We start from the raw sequence: 6,363 nt of genomic DNA on the forward strand, positions 1-6,363 counted from the left end.
GCTACTCTCTGTTTATTATCTATGTATAGTCACTTTAATATCTCTACCTACATGTACACTGCTGCTACTCTCTGTTTATTATCTATGTATAGTCACTTTAATATCTTTACCTACATGTACATATTACCTCAATTACCTCGACACCGGTGCCCCCGCACATTGACTCTGTACCGGTACCCCCTGTATGTAGCCTCCACATTGACTCTGTACCGGTACCCCCCTGTATGTAGCCTCCACATTGACTCTGTACCGTAATACCCTGTATATAGCCTCCACATTGACTCTGTACCGGTACCCCCCTGTATGTAGCCTCCACATTGACTCTGTACCGGTACCCCCCTGTATATAGCCTCCACATTGACTCTGTACCGGTACCCCCTGTATATAGCCTCCACATTGACTCTGTACCGGTACCCCCTGTATATAGCCTCTACATTGACTCTGTACCGGTACCCCCTGTAAATAGCCTCCACATTGACTCTGTACCTGTACCACCCCTGTATATAGCCTCCACATTGACTCTGTACCGGTACCCCCTGTATATAGCCTCCACATTGACTCTGTACCGTAATACCCTGTATATAGCCTCCACATTGACTCTGTACCGGTACCCCCTGTATATAGCCTCCACATTGACTCTGTACCGTAACACCCTGTATATAGCCTCCACATTGACTCTGTACCGGTACCACCCTGTATACAGTCTCCACATTGACTCTGTACCGGTACCCCCTGTATATAGCCTCCACATTGACTCTGTACTGGTACCCCCTGTATATAGCCTCCACATTGACTCTGTACCAGTACCCCCTGTATATAGCCTCCACATTGACTCTGTACCGGTACCCCCTGTATATAGCCTCCACATTGACTCTGTACCGGTACCCCCTGTATATAGCCTCCACATTGACTCTGTACATGTACACCCTGTATATAGCCTCCACATTGACTCTGTACCGGTACCCCCTGTATATAGCCTCCACATTGACTCTGTACCGGTACCCCCTGTATATAGCCTCCACATTGACTCTGTACCGGTACCCCCTGTATATAGCCTCCACATTGACTCTGTACCAGTACCTCCTGTATATAGCCTCCACATTGTCTCTGTACCGTAATACCCTGTATATAGCCTCCACATTGACTCGGTACCGGTACCCCCTGTATATAGCCTCCACATTGACTCTGTACCAGTACCTCCTGTATATAGCCTCCACATTGTCTCTGTACCGTAATACCCTGTATATAGCCTCCACATTGACTCTGTACCGGTACTCCCTGTATATAGCCTCCACATTGACTCTGTACCGTAATACCCTGTATATAGCCTCCACATTGACTCTGTACCAGTACCTCCTGTATATAGCCTCCACATTGTCTCTGTACCGTAATACCCTGTATATAGCCTCCACATTGATATTTTTAATGCTGCTCTTTAATTATTTGTTACTTTTATCTATTTTTTTACTTAACACTTATTTTTTATGAGGCGGCATTAAGGGAGAGTATCAGAGATGTGTAGATGGTTAGGGTTAGATGGGAGTATCAGAGATGTGTAGATGGATAGGGTTAGGGTTAGAGGGGAGTATCAGAGATGTGTAGATGGATAGGGTTAGGGTTAGAGGGGAGTATCAGAGATGTGTAGATGGTTAGGGTTAGAGGGGAGTATCAGAGATGTGTAGATGGTTAGGGTTAGATGGGAGTATCAGAGATGTGTAGATGGATGGGGTTAGGGTTAGAGGGGAGTATCAGAGATGTGTAGATGGATAGGGTTAGAGGGGAGTATCAGAGATGTGTAGATGGATAGGGTTAGGGCTAGAGGGGAGTATCAGAGATGTGTAGATGGATAGGGTTAGAGGGGAGTATCAGAGATGTGTAGATGGATAGGGTTAGAGGGGAGTATCAGAGATGTGTAGATGGATAGGGTTAGGGTTAGAGGGGAGTATCAGAGATGTGTAGATGGATAGGGTTAGAGGGGAGTATCAGAGATGTGTAGATGGATAGGGTTAGAGGGGAGTATCAGAGATGTGTAGATGGATAGGGTTAGGGTTAGAGGGGAGTATCAGAGATGTGTAGATGGATGGGGTTAGGGTTAGAGGGGAGTATCAGAGATGTGTAGATGGATGGGGTTAGAGGGGAGTATCAGAGATGTGTAGATGGTTAGGGTTAGGGTTAGAGGGGAGTATCAGAGATGTGTAGATGGATAGGGTTAGGGTTAGAGGGGAGTATCAGAGATGTGTAGATGGATAGGGGTTAGAAGGGAGTATCAGAGATGTGTAGATGGTTAGGGTTAGAGGGGAGTATCAGAGATGTGTAGATGGATAGGGTTAGAGGGGAGTATCAGAGATGTGTAGATGATAGGGATAGGGTTAGAGGGGAGTATCAGAGATGTGTAGATGATAGGGATAGGGTTAGAAGGGAGTATCAGAGATGTGTAGATGGTTAGGGTTAGGGTTAGAGGGGACTATCAGAGATGTGTAGATGGATAGGGTTAGAGGGGAGTATCAGAGATGTGTAGATGGATAGGGTTAGGGTTAGAGGGGACTATCAGAGATGTGTAGATGGATAGGGTTAGAGGGGAGTATCAGAGATGTGTAGATGGATAGGGTTAGAGGGGAGTATCAGAGATGTGTAGATGGTTAGGGTTAGAGGGGAGTATCAGAGATGTGTAGATGGATAGGGTTAGGGTTAGAGGGGAGTATCAGAGATGTGTAGATGGATAGCGTTAGAGGGGAGTATCAGAGATGTGTAGATGGATAGGGTTAGGGTTAGAGGGGAGTATCAGAGATGTGTAGATGGATAGGGTTAGAGGGGAGTATCAGAGATGTGTAGATGGATAGGGTTAGGGTTAGAGGGGAGTATCAGAGATGTGTAGATGGATAGGGTTAGAGGGGAGTATCAGAGATGTGTAGATGGATAGGGTTAGGGTTAGAGGGGAGTATCAGAGATGTGTAGATGGATAGGGTTAGGGTTAGAGGGGAGTATCCGAGATGTGTAGATGGATAGGGTTAGAGGGGAGTATCAGAGATGTGTAGATGGATAGGGTTAGGGTTAGAGGGGAGTATCAGAGATGTGTAGATGGATAGGGTTAGGGTTAGAGGGGAGTATCAGAGATGTGTAGATGGATAGCGTTAGTCATCATCTCAGTGGCCCATCCCCTGACCCCATAACTAGTCTAGGAGCCCTGAATAGTCATAGGTTGTCTCCCAAATGGCTCCCTATTCCCTATTTAGTGCACTACTTTTGACCAGGGCTCTATGGCACCCTATTCCCTATTTAGTGCACTACTTTTGACCAGGGCTCTATGGCTCCCTATTTAGTGCACTACTTTTGACCAGGGCTCTATGGCTCCCTATTCCCTATTTAGTGCACTACTTTTGACCAGGGCCCATAGGGATATGCACTATAAAAATAATAGAATGCTATTTGGAACTCAGTCATAGACAACATAACACTGACAGCCCACAGAAACAATACAATATACAGATATTATATAGCATTATTATTATATTGGTGAATGAAATCAGCAGTTATGCAACGATTCGTCTGTTTCACAGCGGGAAGGGGTTGGCCTGTTGGCTCTTTTCGTTTCTACGTGTAACACGTCTCTACAAGGACTTTATCTTTGATGATCAAAGCCTTCCTAGACTTCAGAAGCCTTTGTAGATTACAACTACAGAAGACAGATGAAACCGATGCACCGTGAATGTTATGCTAGGATTTGCAATAGATACGTTCCTAGATAGAACGATACAAGTGATTCATTTGTGGACGTTTGGTGTTTCTGGATGGTGACCAAATGATGCAGAAGTTCTGTACTAGACTACTAACCCCTAACCCCATCCCCTCTAACCCTAACCCTATCCATCTACACATCTCTGATACTCCCCTCTGACCCTAACCCCATCCATCTACACATCTCTGATACTCCCCTCTAACCCTAACCATCTACACATCTCTGATACTCCCTTCTAACCCTATCCATCTACACATCTCTGATACTCCCCTCTAACCCTATCCATCTACACATCTCTGATACTCCCCTCTAACCCTAACCCTATCCATCTACACATCTCTGATACTCCCCTCTAACCCTATCCATCTACACATCTCTGATACTCCCATCTAACCCTAACCCTATCCATCTACACATCTCTGATACTCCCCTCTAACCCTATTCATCTACACATCTCTGATACTCCCCTCTAACCCTAACCCTATCCATCTACACATCTCTGATACTCCCCTCTAACCCTAACCCTATCCATCTACACATCTCTGATACTCCTCTCTAACCCTAACCATCTACACATCTCTGATACTCCCCTCTAACCCTAACCCTATCCATCTACACATCTCTGATACTCCCCTCTAACCCTAACCCTATCCATCTACACATCTCTGATACTCCCCTCTAACCCTAACCCCATCCATCTACACATCTCTGATACTCCCCTCTAACCCTAACCATCTACACATCTCTGATACTCCCCTCTAACCCCATCCATCTACACATCTCTGATACTCCCCTCTAACCCTAACCCTATCCATCTACACATCTCTGATACTCCCCTCTAACCCTAACCCTATCCATCTACACATCTCTGATACTCCCATCTAACCCTAACCCTATCCATCTACACATCTCTGATACTCCCATCTAACCCTAACCCTATCCATCTACACATCTCTGATACTCCCCTCTAACCCTAACCCCATCCATCTACACATCTCTGATACTCCCCTCTAACCCTAACCCCATCCATCTACACACCTCTGATACTCCCCTCTAACCCTAACCCTATCCATCTACACATCTCTGATACTCCTCTCTAACCCTAACCCTAACCATCTACACATCTCTGATACTCCCCTCTAACCCTAACCCTATCCATCTACACATCGCTGATACTCCCCTCTAACCCTAACCCTATCCATCTACACATCTCTGATACTCCCCTCTAACCCTGTCCCATGTTGTGTTGCTACCATGCTGTGTTGTCATGTGTTGCTGCCTTGCTATGTTGTTGTCTTAGGTCTCTCTTTATGTAATGTTGTGTTGTATCTTGTTGTGATGTGTGTTTTGTCCTATATCTATATTGTATTTATTTATTTATTTTAGTCCCAGGCCCCATCCCCACAGGAGGCCTTTTGCCTTTTGGTAAGTTGTCATTGTAAATAGGAATTTGTTCTTAACTGACTTGCCTAGTTAAATAAAGGTTAAATAAAATAAAAATGGAAAAACTATCAGATCAGAATATCTGAACAATACTGTAAGGTAAAGGATCTCCTGACCAGAAATTCTCCTGACCTTGGTCCTGAATATCAAGTGAGTCTAGACCTGCAGTCATATGATGCAGAAAAAAATGGCTTCAAAAATCCTGAACAAAGCACTTTTAATAAACAATATTCATATTCCGTGAGTTGGGTGTGAACTCCTGAAATATAATCCTCCTCCCACCCACTTTGTTATTCTAGTGAGACTGCAGTGCACCACAAAACGGGGACAATCAGCCATTTTGTCTAGACTGCTATGCTGAGTGTTCTACGTGTGGAGAAGAGAGACTGGCCCTTCAGGTTCTGATAGACAGCAGGGGGCGGGGGCCCATTCGTGTTCAATGAAGACTAGACGGGCGTGGGGGGGTGCTGGGGGGGGGGGGGAATTCTATCCAGGCAGAGCGGTCGGGCGGTGCTCGTACCGGTGACTGTCACTCAAGTGAGGCTGAGAAAATATAGAAATCTGTCCTATTTCTGAAGCAGTGGTGTCATCGTTGACCAATCACGGGAGACAACGTAGCCTGTTGGGGTGATACGTCAGCTGACGTACGTCCTTTTGTCCTCTTTAGCTAGCTGGCTAACGACTAGCAATTTACACACACACGTTGAACAATAAGTTTCAAGTTTCATGTTTGTTTTATTTATTTTTATGTCACCTGCACAAGTACAGGGAAATGCTTTGCTTGCAAACTCAAAACCCAACAATGCAATCATTTATAAAAATGTATTACTAGAAAAAAAAACACGAGAAATAAGAAGAAATATGTTTGTGTGTGTGTGTGGGTGGGTGGGTGGGTGGGTGTGGGGGTGTGTGGGTGTGGGTGTGTGTGTGTGTGTGTGGGTGTGTGTGTGTGGGTGGGTGGGTGGGTGGGTGGGTGGGTGGGGGTGTGGGGGGGTGTGGGGGGGTGTGGGGGTGTGTGTGTGTGGGTGGGTGGGTGGGTGGGTGGGTGGGTGTGGGGGGGTGTGGGGGGGGTGTGTGTGTGTGGGGGTGTGTGTGTGTGTGTGAGTGGGTGTAGAGTCAGTATCAATGCATAATATGTGTGAATCAGCAGATTCTATAAATCCTTGTTTTCTAATCTATTCTTG

The 6,363-nt window shown here is 45.7% G+C and overlaps 1 protein-coding gene across 40 annotated transcripts in view; it reads left to right on the forward strand.

Moving 5' to 3' along the window:
* The first annotated feature begins 6,255 nt into the window (after nt 1-6,255).
* LOC129854524 (trichohyalin-like) overlaps nt 6,256-6,363 on the forward strand; it is a 15,899-nt gene continuing 15,791 nt past the window's right edge. For all 40 annotated transcript variants that reach the window (XM_055921650.1, XM_055921658.1, XM_055921646.1 and 37 more), the window contains exon 1: nt 6,256-6,363. This exon is cut by the window's right edge. The gene's annotated coding sequence lies outside the window, so the exon portion shown is untranslated.

This window comes from Salvelinus fontinalis, chromosome 4 (assembly GCF_029448725.1).
Source record: "Salvelinus fontinalis isolate EN_2023a chromosome 4, ASM2944872v1, whole genome shotgun sequence".
Lineage (NCBI taxonomy): Eukaryota > Metazoa > Chordata > Actinopteri > Salmoniformes > Salmonidae > Salvelinus > Salvelinus fontinalis.